The sequence below is a fragment of the Chelonoidis abingdonii genome, chromosome 7 (genome assembly GCF_003597395.2).
Source record: "Chelonoidis abingdonii isolate Lonesome George chromosome 7, CheloAbing_2.0, whole genome shotgun sequence".
NCBI lineage: Eukaryota > Metazoa > Chordata > Testudines > Testudinidae > Chelonoidis > Chelonoidis abingdonii.
In genome coordinates this window covers 37039059-37054558 of record NC_133775.1, presented here as the reverse complement: position 1 = coordinate 37054558, position 15500 = coordinate 37039059, and the positions used below count along the sequence as shown (strand labels likewise).

At 43.6% G+C, this 15500-nt stretch overlaps 1 protein-coding gene across 5 annotated transcripts in view; it reads right to left on the bottom strand.

Moving 5' to 3' along the window:
* PTBP2 (polypyrimidine tract binding protein 2) overlaps positions 1-15500 on the bottom strand; it is an 89593-nt gene that overhangs the window by 22471 nt on the left and 51622 nt on the right. The gene's annotated exons all lie outside the window — the stretch shown is intronic.

Genomic DNA, 15500 nt, shown 5'->3' with positions numbered 1-15500 from the left:
TGTCATAATGTAATAACAAACATTTACATGGCAAATACTCTTGCAATTAAATTACACATCAAAGAAATCTTGTGAAATGCTAATGAAGGACTTAAGGGCTTTAACAGAAAAAGTTAATTTCAAGCAAGTGGCCATTATGTATATCAGAAATCTTCAATCTGTGCGGTCTGCCCCCCAGGGGATGCGGAGTAATGTTAGGGGAAGGGGTAGAGCTGAGGCCTGGACCAGCCCCCATAGCTCCACTCCTGGCCCCACACCAGGGGTCCCAGCCCCCAGCCCCGCCGCAGGCCTTGGCTGCCAGCATTTGCCTTAGCCTCCCTACCCGTCTGTGCTCCCAGCTCTGTGGGAGGATGGGGGAGGGGCACAAGATAAAACATTTGGGGACCACTGATATATGAGGTTGGAGGTAAAAATCTAAGTGCGTTCCTCAACCACTGTCAAAGGAAAGGCGCACATGGGTAGAGAGACTGTCGGCTTGTCTTCTGTGAGAAGATATAAATATGAATTCAAAGAAAGGCTCCTGTATCTCTAGACTGTTTGGACTCTAACATGGCAGAAAACCTGAACGAGAAAACAGAGCTCCCCAGAGTTATTCTGGGTAGCCCTGAAAGACTTTTGGGAAACTGGTGTCTATTACATCACTGCCACCATTTGGAGTTACAAACTGCACTTGTTATATTTTACCTGCCCTAGCCTCTCAATAACTCATTCTTTTTTCCTAGCTAATAAACCTATAGGCAGTTTACTACAGAATTGACCGTGACCATTGCATTTGGTGAAAGGTCTGGAGTACCAATTGATCTAGGGTGAGTAACTGGTCTCTTGGGACTGGGAGAAACCTGATGTGGCGTGATTTTAGGTTTAAATAACCTTTAATCAAAGTTCAATTTGTCTGGTTGGCAGGATAGACTGGAGAGGGTGACAGGATTTGTCCGTAACTCCATGGTAATACTGGAATAGTAAGCTAGAAGCTCACATTTGTTACTGGCTTGGCGTAATCTAATTATAGTACAACCCGTTTGGGGTGTCAGCCCTCGTTTTCTGACAGCCAGCCCTGAGACAGTAATTTGCAGTGGTGAGCCACTTCAGACAATGTGACAGGTGTAGTTCATAAATCGGTATATGAATGGCCATATAGCAGCCCTGCAAATGTCCAATATTGAGACAGCACTGAGGAACACTATTGACTTTGTGTGGGTTCTCATCAAATGAGCTTGAACCCTCTGAGGAGGCATAGCTAAAGCTTTTGCATAGGCAGTCTTGATATGGGATGTTATCCATTTAGAGATTGTCTGTGAAGAGACCATTTGCCCCTTCACATGATCTGCACATGACACAAACAGGTGAGGAGAATCAAGAAATGGTTTAGTCCTGTCCAGATAGAAGGCTAGACATCACCTGACATCTAATGTATTGAGATGAATGCAGCTTTGAGAAGAACACAGGTAAATATACTGACCGATTCAAATGAAACTGAGAAACCACTTTACACAAAAATTTCAGGTGTGGTAGTAAATCACTTTGTCCTTAGAGAATTGTGTATAAGGAAGTCATCACTGCCCGCAACCCTCCTTGTGGATGTTATCACTATCAGGAACAAAGTCTTCTTGACACAAAAGCAGAAAGACAAGATGCCAAGGGGTCAAATTGGAAGCCTCATTAAAGCTGCTAGGACAGTGCTAAGATTCCACAGGAAGCAACTCTTAGACTGGAGGATGGAGACAAAGCCCTTTTAAGAATCTTGCTACCCTGGCATTGGAAAAGACTGATCTTCAATGAATAGGAGGATGAAATGCTGATATCACTGCCAGATATACTCTCAATGAGCTAAGCACAAGGCCCAACGGCTGAAGGTGCAGCAAGTACTTCAGCTGGCTTCTATTCAGGTCATCTTGAACTCCACAGGCCAGCGAACACAATGAAAACTACTTCCATTTTGGCCGACAGGCCATACTGGTAGAGGGTCTATTGCTGAGTAGGAATTGTTAAACAGCAACCAAACACCACACTTTCTCCTCATTTAGTCATGAAGGAACCACATCATGAGATTCGGGAATCTGAGCACGGGATATAAGAGGCAACCACGATTCTGTGTGAGTAGGTCAGGATGGAAAGAGAGGGATATGAAAGGCTGAACTGACAGAGCGACAAGGTCGGAGAACCAGAACTGCCTCAGCCATACCGAGGTAATGAGTATGAGTGTGGCCTGATCCAACCTCAGCTTGAGCATGACTTGTGGGATGATCAGAATTGGGGGAAAAGCTTACAGGAGATCCAACTGCCACCTGAGATGGAAAGCACAGGATAAGGATCCCAGACTAAGGTACCCTCAACATTAGAATAAGTCAATTGCCAGAATACTCAAAGCTGAGAAGATGACATAGAGGACACTTGTCTACAAAGACTATTCATGACTCAGGAAAAAATTCCTGCTGAGATGGTCCGTAAGATGATTCTGGTTTCTAGGTAAGTGCAGAATTACCACAATCTGATTGCCTACTGGCACAGCATCCTGGAGTGTGCTCCTCCTTGCTTGTTCACACATACGTTGTGGTGGTACTGTCTGTAGGTATGTGAACCACTGAGCCCAATATGGTCCAGAAAAGCATGACATTGTAGATGGCCTGAAGTGCCAGCACACTGATATGCAGTGAGGCCTGCATCTCTGACCTTGACTTTTCAGTAGCCCCATATGTGCTCCACAGCCCATCAGGGAGGCATCGGTGACAACAGAACTCGTTGGTAAGGGCCGGACAAAGGGAACACCCTGACAAACATCCTCCGGAAGTGTCCATCACTACGATATGACCAAGACCAGTGGAGGAAGATGGACCGATCTGTCCAAGTGAAGAGTTGGACAGTAAACTGTCCTGAGACACATTTGAAGGGGACAAAGATGCAACTTTGCAAACTGGACCACCTGTGTGCAAACAGAGCTTCAGACACATCTGGATTCTTGTGAAAGGCTGAGACTGCAGACTGAGACAAAGGTGGTGAATTGCCTGAAAACTGTCAGTTGGCAAAAATGCTCTCAAACTCGTAGAGTCTATATGTGCGACAATTAATTTTCTGAATGGGAACCAAAGTTGACTTTCCGATGTTTAGGATGAGACCCAGATGTTTGAGCAAGTGCATGTAGTGTTGACATGGAAAAGGACTTCCTCTCTGGACACTGCCCCTCAGTAAACAGTCATCCATGTATGGGGAATTATGGATTCCTTCCTTCCTGAGGTATGCCAACACCATGACCATGCATTTGGTAAAAACCCAACAGGCTGAAGGGAAGCACCACATACTGGAAATGGTGCTCCACTATGACAAATCAAAGGAATGTTCTGTGGCTTGGCAAAATTGCCACATGAAAATAGGCATCCTGAAGGTCCAGAATAGCCAACCAGTTGTTCCGAGACAACGGGGGAGGCTATGTCACATATCTGATAAATCTGTTGAGGCCATGAAGGTCAAGAATCTTAGCCCTTCCTTGGATTTGGGCACCAGAAAGTACCAGAAATAGAAGTTCTGACCCTGGTGTTCCAGCGGAATCCCCTCCACTACTCCCAAAGCAAGTAGAGAGCAATCCTGATCAAGGAGCAGCATCTCATGAGAGGTGTCCCTGAAGAGGGATGGGGAAGGAGAGGGGAGGAGGATGCAAAGGAACTGGATGGCATAGCCCCACTTGACAATGCTTGGATCCAAATGTCAATGGTGATCGAGACCCAAGCACTGTGAAAGCAAGCCAGTCTGTTCCCAAATGGAGCAGGCAGGGAGAAGGGAGCCATGACTAGAACACAGATCTGGTCCAAGGGTGAAAATGGGTACATGGAAGGCTCTTGGGAAAAGTATGTCGACTGGCTAAACCAGTATGCCTCCTCCTCTGGGACCTATGCCCCTTTCTGGAGTAGTCTTGCTGTCTCAGGGAGGGAAAGGCTGCCCAGATGTGGACTACAGATGCTGCTGCTGCTGACAACCACAGTGACATCTCTGCACTGCCAGCATAAACACCTGCAAGGACTGTAGGGTAGCCATAGAGTCCTTGAAGGAGTGTAGAGTCTCGTCTGTTTGGAAAAAAGGACTCAGTCATTGAAGGGCAAATCCTCTATGGCCTGTTGCACATGGGGAGCAATACGCAGATTCCACAGCCAGGAAGCCCTTCTCATGGTCACCGCTGAGGCCATCACTCTGCGATGCAACATGGACTGCAACAAAGTCTTAGCCACCAATAAGTCTTTGGTGATAAATGCTTGAAATTCCTCCCTTGGGGCTTCAGGGGATACACCGGGTCCATACATTTAGAGTCTTTATCCTTGGGAGTTGACTTACATCTGCTCTGTCGCGCTCTGTCGTTCACAGTGGTTACAACCAGGAAATCTGGGGCTGGATGGAAGTAAAAACCCTCAAACTGCTGCACTGGAATGAAGTAGCATTTCTCCCTGTGCTTCGCAATAAGCAGTACTGACCTGGATTGCTTCAGAGAACTTAGCAGGTGCTCAGAGGTCATTGCTAATAGGGAGGGGGACTAATAGGGGCAGATAGCTGCAGGATATCCAACAATTTATGGGTATTCTCTTGCAGAAACTCTGCTTGAATACCCAGAGAAGCAGCCATGAACTGCAAAAGATCCTGGTATGCCTTGAAATACTCAAATACCAAAGGAGTGGAAGAGCCAGCCACAATGGAATCATCCGGGGACAAAGATAAAATGGTTAACTGAGACAGATGCTACTCCAGGACTGATGGGACCTGGATGGGACAACTCTGGATGCTCTTCAAGGGAAAGGTGCACTGGTGCCTGGGCCTATGGCAGATCAACTGTCACCACCACAGACCTGGCCAGTGGTTTCATCTTAGAGCAAGATGTAGAATGGAACCTCTGCGATTGAGAATCAGGGGTCGGAACCAAGGTCAACAGTACAGGATCTCCATCCTTCATGAATGGTACCAGGGAGTGGTTGACAGGTCCTGCACTTTCCTGCATGCCAGGATTCACACTGTACCAGGCTGCGTCTCTTTGGAAAGACAAGACCCCACTCAACCTGGAGCAACCTCAATCAGTCTCATGTGACCTTTTCCTCACCACACTCAATGGGGAGGGACTCCTCCATCTCTTTGGAAAGGTACCAGCTCCAGAGCAGGAAGTGATAAAACTCTCAGAACCTGAGGGCAACCTCTGATCTAACACAGGCATTGGTTCCGAAGCAAGCTGCACTGCCTGTTCGAGCAGGTGCTGCTTTAGACAAAGTTCCCGTGTCACCTGAGTCCATCTTGTGAATGATTTGAAAATCGAACACCGATCCTTGATGTGGGCTTCGCCTAAGCACAGCAAGTACTGTACATGGGGACTGTTGGGAATTGCCCCCTCACATGATGGACAGTGTTTTGGCGAAGACATCACCAAAGAAATGCTGTATGTACTCAGTCATAAGCTGGTTTGTTTATAAGCCAAACCCCCTAAGATGGATAAGTAAAAACTGAATTTTTTTATGACCCATTCGTAAGCAGACCCTATAATTCAGGGGTCGGCAAACTTTGGCTCCTGGGCCATCAGGATAAGCCTCTGGCAGGCCAAGCCGGTTTGCTTACCTCAAGTGTCCGCAGGCATGGAGGTAAACCTAAGTTAAGTGTCACCCAGCCCAGCAGCAGCTTACCCTGATGGGCTGGGACAGTAACTGGTGGAAAAATTTGCGAGGGGAGAGAGGCTGGGGGTCAGGGGAGTAAGCTCTGTGACCACCCTCCAAAATGCCCCCACCCCTAGCCCAGAACCTCCACATTCTCCCCATCCCATTCCTTCCCCACCTTAGCTGGGGTGGGCCAGGGGACGATGTCTCTGGCCTGCTTGGAGCTGCTCTGGCAGGCTGGGCAGCACTGCTGGTCTGGGCCGGGCCAGGCCAGGAGGCATGGCCACAGCCTAAGCCAGCCCTGGAGCTGCTGCTGCTTCAGATGCTCAGAGGGAGAGCAGCGTGGCCAGAAGCAGAGAGACTCTGGCCTCGCCTCTTCCCTTCTGGCTGTGCTGCCTCTCCTTGCTCCTACTGGGGAGGAGAGGGGCTGTGTCCCACCTTCCCCTCTCTATACCTGTTCACAAGCCGACCCCCTTCTCTGATGCTTCCCTTTTTTACTAAAAAAATCCAGCTTATGAACAAGTATATAGAGTACTTAAACTAAAGCTAACTAAAACTAACACTATACCAGGGGTACTAATTAACTGTATACTACTAGAGAGGTCACTAAGAAAGAGAGAGGTTGTGAAGTTAGGAACCACACACAGCGACAACTCCGGCCATGAGCAGTAAGAAGGAACTGAGGGGGGATGGGGTGGTGCCACCTCATACAGCCAGGACGAGCAGCTATCGTCACAAGACATGAGCACCGCTCCTCTACCAGTACGGCTAGGCAAAATTCTCCAGCTCAGACATGCTGGGGGTGCACACATCTAAGTGGAATACATGGCTGTATCAACTCAAAGAATTATGTATTTTTCTAATTCCAAATGGAGTTGATGCATGTATCAGGCCCTTTTAGGCTTCTAAAACACTGTACGTCTACATATGAATTTTCAAATTTTATTTGTGTTTAAAGAAAGCCACATCCGTGTTATTTTTCATTGAATGTCAGTGGTTCTTAATAAGAACTATTTTTCTGTACTTCCCAGCAACAAATCTCATGACTAAATAAGCTCTAATTAAAGAGCTTAATACAGGAGAGTAAAAGCGGACGTTTTCACAGCTGGTTAAGTTTTACCATTTGTTTAGAAAAAACTGTGCTCATATTAAACCAATATATGATTAATAAGTGATTCTATTAAATACAAATTATAGAATCAGAGACTTTAAGGACAGCAGGGACCATTATGAACATCTAGTCCGACCTCCTGCACAATGCAGGCCAAATAATCTCATCCACCTACTCCCATAACAAACCCCTAACCTATGTCTGAGCCACTGAAATTCTCAAATCACAGTTTAAAGACTTCAAGGGGCAGAGAATCCTCCAGCAAATGACCCATGCCCCATACTGCAAAGAAGGCAACTCCCCACCAGGGCCTCTGCCAATCTGCCCTGGAGGAAAATTCCTTCCTGACCCCAAATATGGCTATCAGCTAAACCCTGAGCATGTGGGTAAGACTCACCAGCCAGACACACAGGAAAGAATTCTCTGTAGTAACTCAGATCCCACCCCATTTAACATCCCATCACAGGCCATTGGGGATATTTACCGCTAATAGTCAAAGATCAATTAATTGCCAAAATTAGGCTACCCGATCATACCATACCCTCCATAAACTTATCAAGCTTAGTTCAGAAGCCAGATATGTCTTTTTTCTCCACCGTTCTCCTTGGAAGGCTGTTCCAGAACAACACTCTGATGGTTAGAATACTTCCTCTAATTTCAAGTCTAAACTTCCTGATGGCCAGTTTATATCCATTTGTTCTTGTGTCCACACTGGCACTTAGCTTAAATAATTCCTCTTCCTCCCTGGTATTTATTCCTCTGATGTATTTATAGAGAGCAATCATACCTCCCCCTCAGCCTTCTTTTGGTTAGGCTAAACAAGCCACGCTCTTTGAATCTCCTTTCATATGACAGGTTTTCCATTCCTCGGATCAACCTTTCTCTGTACCTGTTCCAGTTTGAATTCATCCTTCTTAAACATGGGAGACCAGAACTGCACATAGTATTCCAGATGAGGTCCCACTAGTGCCTTTGTATAACAGTACTAAAACCTCCCGATCTCTACTGGAAATACGTCGCCTGATGCATCCCAAGACCACACTGGTTTTTTTCATGGCCATATCACATTGGCGACTCAGTCATCCTGTGATCAACCAATACTCTGAGGTCCTTCTTCTCCTCTCTTACTTCCAACTGATGCGTCCCCAGCTTATAACAAAAATTCTTGTTATTAATTCCTAAATGCATGACCTTGCACTTTTCATTATTAAATTTCATCCTATTACTTTTACTCCAGTTTACAAGGTCATCCAGATCTTCCTGTATGATCTCCTGGTCCTTCTCTGTGTTAGCAATACCTCCCAGCTTTGTGTCATCCCAAAATTTAATTAGCACACTCCCACCTTTTTGTGCAAAGGTCAGTAATAAAAGATTAAATAAGATTGGTCCAACCGATCCCTGAGAACTCCACTAGTAACCTCCTTCAGCCTGACAGTTCACCTTCAGTACAACCCACTGCAGCCTCCCCTTTAACCAGTTCCTTATCCACCTTTCAATTTTCATATTGATCCCATCTTTTCCATGTGGAACTGTATCAATGCCTTACTGAAATCGAGTAAATTAGATCCACTGTGTTCCTTTGTCTAAAAAATCTTGTTACCGTCTCCAAAGGAGATCAGGTTGGTTTGGCCGATCCACCTTTTGTAAAACACATGTTGTATTTGTCTAATTACCATTGACCTCAATGTCCTTGACTACTTCTCCTTCAAATTTTTTCCCAAGACTTGCATACTACAGATGTCAAACTGACAGGCTGTAGTTATCGGACCCCCCCCCCTTTTTTTTCCCCTTTCTTAAAAATTAAGGAACTATGCTAGCAATTCTCCAGTCATACAGTATAACCCCTGAGTTTACAGGATTCTTTACAAATTCATGGGCTTGCAATTTCATGTGCCAGTACCTTTAGCATTCTTGGATGAAGATTATTTGGGCCCACCGATTTAGTCCTATTAAGCTGTTCGAGTTTGGTTTCTGCCTCAGATGTGGTAATATCTACCTCCATATCCTCATTCCCATTTGTCATCCTACCATTATCCCTAAGCTCCTCATTAAAGACTGAGGCAAAGTATTTGTTTAGATATTGGGCCATGCCTTAACCTCTACTCCATCCTCAGTGTTTAGAGGTCCCACTTCTTTCTTTTTTTTATTCTTATTTATATGGCTATAGAACCTTTTACTATTGGTTTTAATTCCCTTTGCAAGGTCCAACTCTACATGGCTTTTGACCTCTCTCACTTTATCCCTACATGTTCTTGTCGCAGCCCTAAAGCCTATGCTCAAACAAGCCATCTGTTTGGCCAATTGTCGGTCAAAAGGTCACACTGGTATCGTGTGCTACACCGTAGTGCCGTGTGCCTATTCCCGCTCTTTTCCCTGGTCACCTAAGGGTCAGGCCAGTGCCGTGTGCAAAAATACCAGTGTGACTGTTCTCGAACCTTCTGTCGGTCAAAAGCTCAAATTGGTGCTGTGTGTAAAAGCATAGGGCTGTGTGCAAAAGTAGTGTGCCGGGTGCAGCTCCTATTGACATAGAGGGCACCAGCTCAGAACCTGGTTGGTGAAGGAGCTAGGGACCAATCAGACGCTGACATGAGTAAGAGTGTCCAAATAAAACTGTATCTTGCGCCAAAATCTGCAGAGTATCCACGTGTTAGCTGGAAGGCTTGATCACCCTTCCAGCCAGGCTCTCCTCCGGATTTAGCCGGCTCGTGTCGTGTCGGTTCTTTGGATTACTTCCCCTCCCCAATTCGCCATGTCCTCGGTGTCTGTACTGCTGGTCAGCTGCACCTGGAGTGTGGTATGTGCAGTTTAATTTCTGTAGATACTCTGCTTGTTTAACTTCTTCCCTTTTTCCCTCCCCATACTTGGTACCAAGTTGTGTATAGAGTATATGAGAGTCAAATTGTTGTACTAATTGCTATTGTGGCTAGTTGGTGTATTTTTATAGTATTCAATTAATGCGTGTACAGTTTATTTGGTTTGTGTATCTGCCCTGGTTTTTAGTGAGCAGTTGATTATAGAATACTTAGTTTCTTGTCGTTGGATGTAAATAGATTGTTTCAAGTTGTGTGTATATTCTTGAGCTGATAGTATTGTTAGTTGGTAAAAGTGCTCCTCCCCAGCCCAAGTTGCAACTCATTCCCCATTAATAAACAAACAATCACTTGGTTTTGAATTACAATCTGTTTTCGTTTTGATTTTCCTCTCTCAATCAAATCCTTACTCGAACCTGCATCGGTCTTGGACAGTTCTGACATAAATAAGATAGTTTTCCTTGCTGATCCCTCCCATTTCCTACTCTTTGTAAGCTTTCTGCTTTTTCTTAATCACCTTTCTGAGATGCTTGCTCATCCAGCCTGGTCGACAACTCCTGCCTATGATTTTTTTCCCCCTTTCTTGGGATGCAGGCTTCTGATAGTTTCTGCAACTTTAATTTGAAGTAATTCCAGGCCTCCTCTGCCTTTAGATCCACAAGTTCTTCAGTCCAATCCACTTCCCTAACTAATTTCCTTAATTTTTTAAAGTTCGCCCTTTTAAAATAAAAAATCCTAGTCACAGATCTATTTTTGTTTATCCTTCCATTTAGTTTGAACTGAATTAGCGCATGATTGCTCAAACCAAGGTTGTCCCCTACAAACATTTCTTCTATGAGGTCCTCACTACTCACAAAATACAAATACAGAAGGCCACATTCAAATACTGTGTTGAAATCTGTCACATGATAGTCCAGTTGACTGATGCCTGTTTCCTTAATTACTCTTATTTTTTTAGGAAATTCTTGGCAAGTTTCATTTTTTATAACTAGTTGAAACAATTATGCATTGAAATTTTCCTAAAAGCAAAGAATGAGATCACTTCAAATTCTCATTTAGATTGCTAATATCCATTGTGCTATCAATGAAAAATTGCTCACCTGGAATTTTTTTTTGAAACTATTATTTCACAGAATTCTTACCCTTGGGTCTTCTGCTCCCAGCACAAGACAAGACAGAATTTCCCAAAATTCAAAGCATTTGAGTGCTCAAAGGCTGCAGTACTAACAGCGGGACTATCCACCTAAGCCCTTCTTACTGATCATGGTCCAACAAACTGCCATTACCTCATTTCCTAGAATCTTCTAGTCAGCTCTCTAATTGTGGAGGATAAAGACCTCTCAAACTAATCACAGGTTTAAAAAATTAACCACACAAAAATGCTAAAAAATGTTCTTTGGGGAAAAAAAACCCAATTAGACACACACACTCTCTCTCTCACTCTGTCTCTTATTTAGAAAGGCATTAACCCTATAGGATTCTCACTCTGACTCAATGGATGTCTCAAAATAAAAGAATTAATATTATAACAGGCACCACACAAAAATAGACAAATGACCAATATTTTAACTTTCAAAAACTGGCCAATTCAAATGTGAGATGCCTGAAGAGAAACAAAACTAATAGAGGGTGAGAGTGTGTGGGCATTGGCTCAACAGCACTGAGGGACGGAAACGCCATCCACTGTAGTTGAATCTAGGCAACAACGCTTTGGATGATGGTTGCTGCCATGTGGCTGCTTTGCATATGTCAAATTAAAAACAGACTCAGGCTGGTATCAGAAACTGCCTTGCCTCACACTGTACAAACTGTGCAAGGGTGGGCTGCAGGTGTGACAGGTAATAGCAATAGGAAATACAGTCTGCCAGCCATTTAGATATGGTACCTGTGATATAAATTTTGTCTGCTACACGTAGAATCCCAAAAGCCTTCTAATGTGGCTTGTGGAGATATAGAACTGATAAATGAAATTGTTTTTAATTGTTCACTTTATTAATGTAAGTTCTGTTCACCATTCACTACATTTGCCTGCATTGTAACTTCTGTTCAGTTTGATTTTGTATTTCATATGACTTGGCATTGTGCCTCTCTCATACAACTTTGTATTAGAAAATTGGTAGAAAACTTTGTATCAAATGTTATAGCCCCTAAGGATAGTATATTAAAAGTGAAAGAAACATGTGCCTTTTTGCTAGAAGTAGAATAAGACTCTCCCCCACACTCTGTAATCAATTGCCCCATTGACTGAATGAGGTGTGAATGGAGATGAGCTTGGAAGACACCCACCTCCAGACAGCTACAACAGTGAAAGAGGGAATGGGAGCAAGCAAAAGACAATACAACTTGTAAATGGGCCCAATAAAGAAGAGCAGAAATTGACGACCTCAGGAATTAGAAAGCAAGCACCTTCTTTAGAACATGCCCTCTTTGAGCAGCATTTGGACAATACCACAGAAAAAGCAGCACAAAAACCAACGAACACAGACCAATGGACACAGCGACCCAGATTTTGAATCGTGTCTGGTATTGCATAAGAGGGCTGCTATAAATACGAGGTGTCTTGCAGAAGGACAGGGCTCGTCTATCACCATCGGAGCATCGACCGGATCGGAGAAGCCCGGTTCCACCCCTCCCCCCTCTAACTCACCTGGCTAGTGGCAGTAAGGGGGAGCAACTAGTGGTAACAACAGCAAGACGGAGTGTGTTTGTGTCTGGTGTGTGTGTGTGGTGTGTGAATGCATGACTGTAATATATCATATGCATATGATAGAGTATTAATTAATACCTGTATTACTAATAAATGTGGCGTTTTGCCTTAATCCCCCTGAAAAGATCCCGTATAGTACTTTGAGTACAACAGAGAAAGACCTCACTAAAAGAGACATGCAAAGACAGAAAAAGTGCCACGAGAATGATTGGCTCAACAGGGAGAAATTCAGTTACCATCTTTGGAAGAAATATTTGATGAAATAGCAATACCAACCATATCTCTTGATATTTGGTATAAGATAGATCCAGTTATTACAGCTGAAAGCTTACCCACTTAGCAAACTAATGCCACTGCCACCAGGAAAGTTACTTTCCACATAAAAAATAAAAATCTTGAGCTCACAGGCAGAGAAATAGCTCAAAATCAGCTATGTCCAAAACACAGTAACATGACACAAAATTGGGGGTGGGGGGGGAGAGAAAGGAGTGTCAAATGTATGAAGCCTCATATTAATCTGACGACAATGGGTTGCAGGTAGATTTACCTTCAACTGGTTTACAATAGGCAGAGAGAGTTGTCAAATTCAGAGAAATGCAATTGGACTTTAATGCAGAAAGACAAAGGTAGTCAGGCATGTATGGAGGGCATTTACAAGCATCCATATGTGCCTGTTTGTATTTTCAATGTAGAACTGTAATTCCTTCTGTAACCGCCTAAAAGCGTAAGAACAACTTGAAGCACATAACTCAAGAACACTGAACCTCAGGAGTTCCTTCTTGCCAGGAGTAAGGCAAAGAGAACAAGATAACCTCTTGCAGCTGACATGAAAACTGTAACTGCTTGGGACAGTGTGGGGCACCTTCAAGAATACTGAAACCTTATCTCTTCTGAGGTTGGCCAGAGTCTTTGCAAGTACTGGTGGAGAGCAGAGGTACTGATGGATAAGCATATAGGACACTCCACATTGGCAGTATGGACACGAGATCCTGACAAATATGGTCATCTACTGGTATCTTATGGAGAAATTCTTGATCCAGAGACCACTTGTAGCATATGTTCTTCTCCAGGAAAATGGGAAATCCAAGACAAAGCCTATTTTTGCATCTACTATGCTTCCTGCCACAAGAGCTGCACTCCAGAGGTCCCTGCTTGCCTATACAGAAATAATAAGGGGGAAGGATAGCTCAGTGGTTTGAGCATTGGCCTGCTAAACCCAGGGTTGTGAGATCAATCCTTGAGGGGGCCACTTAGGGATCTGGGGCAAAAATTGGTTCTGCTAGTGAAGCCAGGGGGCTGGACTCAATGAGCTTTCAAGGTCCCTTCCAGTTCTAAGAGATTGGTATATGTCCAATTATTATTAGTTTTTTAAATAGGCTATTTAAAAAAGATCACCTTTAGGATTCTGAATGTCTGAAAATCCTTAGTGCATTCCAGGGTGACTACATCTCTTACACATTATAAAATTACATTAGTTAAAACTGGAAATCTAGTCCTACCAGAAGATCATCCATAGCCTATCATCAGGGCAGAGCTGCCATGAAGTTATCATTCAGATGGGATGGGAAAGTCCCTCTGGAACTTGCTTCCACTATGATTTAGGTTTTAATGAGGTTATCCAAATGAAGATATGTCACAAGTACTATGTATCTAGTTAGGGACAACCTTAACACTCATAAGTATGGTTCAAAATGACCAGTTGTGACAAATCTTCTTACTAGAAGTATGATGTCCTCAAATGGTTTCTGAGGTACATCCTGGAACTTAAGAATTCAGATTGGGATGCCAGAACCATGGTGTTGACAAACTATTTTGGGGGCTCCTACATGGCAGTATCCTTGAATTAGCCCATCATCCGGAAAGGGAGACATATGTACTCCAGGCTGGCTCCAGGTAGGCCCCAACTACTATCATTAAAATACTCAAACACTCATACAAGTCCCAATGTCAATACAGAGAACTGGCAATGCTCTTCCTCTATAAATCTTAGGGTACATCTACATTGCAATCAGATACCCACAGCTGGCCTGTGCCAGCTGACTTGCGCTCAGGCTAAGACATTTGGGCTTGGCTGGAGCCCAAACTCTGGGTCCCTGCCCTCTCCGAAGGTCCCAGACCCCAGGCTACTGCCTGAGCCCAAACATCTACATTGCAATTAAGCAGCCTGTTAGCCCAAGTCAGCTAGCATGGGCCAGCCTTGGGTGTCCAATAGCAGTGTAGATGCCCCCTAAGACAATGTTTATGTCTGAAAAGTATCACTTTGTGCATGTCAGCATCTGCAAGGTCCAGAAGCCTTCCTCTAAAAGAGACATGATAGCTTAGAGTACACCAGAGTCTTGTCTCAGTGTTTTTTCACTTCACTTCAGTTGCAGATATCATGATCCAATCCAGACGTGGTGATAAAAACATGGATCAGCATGTCCAGAATCTATTCCAAGAGGAAATGACATTTTCCTGGAAAACAAGTGGTAGAGGAATGTATTTTTCAGTATTTATGCTATCTGAATGAGTGAAGTTCCATAGGGCCAGAGGCTTCTTAGCACACACCCTTGTCAATATCTCACTATTTTCTTCACAACACTCAGCTAAATACCATCTCTTCCAAGTACTTACATCACTTGAGTTTTTCAAATTGCTCTTTAACTTCCTTACTAAGTCTTCAATTTCTGTTAAGGTCACATTCTCATTTCCTTTGAAGTGTGCCACTGGAAAATTAATTTCCCATTATCTTCTATAGTAAGAATGATGAAAAAATCATTTAACAACTTCACTATCTCATCATGCTTTTCAACTGACTCCCAGGCAGCCCACTAGTTTTTTAGAAGGCCTAGTCACACAGTCTTCTTACTTCAAATGTATTTAAATAAGGGCAAGACAATTCTTGTTCTCTTTTGTCTCCTTTCCAGTCAATTTTCAATTTAGCTGGCACAGTCTGTGTTGCTCAAGACAAATTTTGGCTTTTTAAAGGATTTTTTTTTTAACCCAACACTTTAACACTAAAAACTCTACTCATTCATTTTACTTACACAGTGAGATCCTGATATCTGATTGGGCCCTACAGGTGCTACCACAACACACAAAACAACAATTATTAGGGTATACATTATCTCTGTATGAAAAAGATTACTCTCTTTAAAAAGCAGTGGAAGAGTTTAGGACATTACTAAAATTAGCAATGTCTTACACTAACATATTTTTCAAATATCTCTTGTAAGCCACACAGGATAAATATGAAATTAAAGAATCAGGGTTAGCTT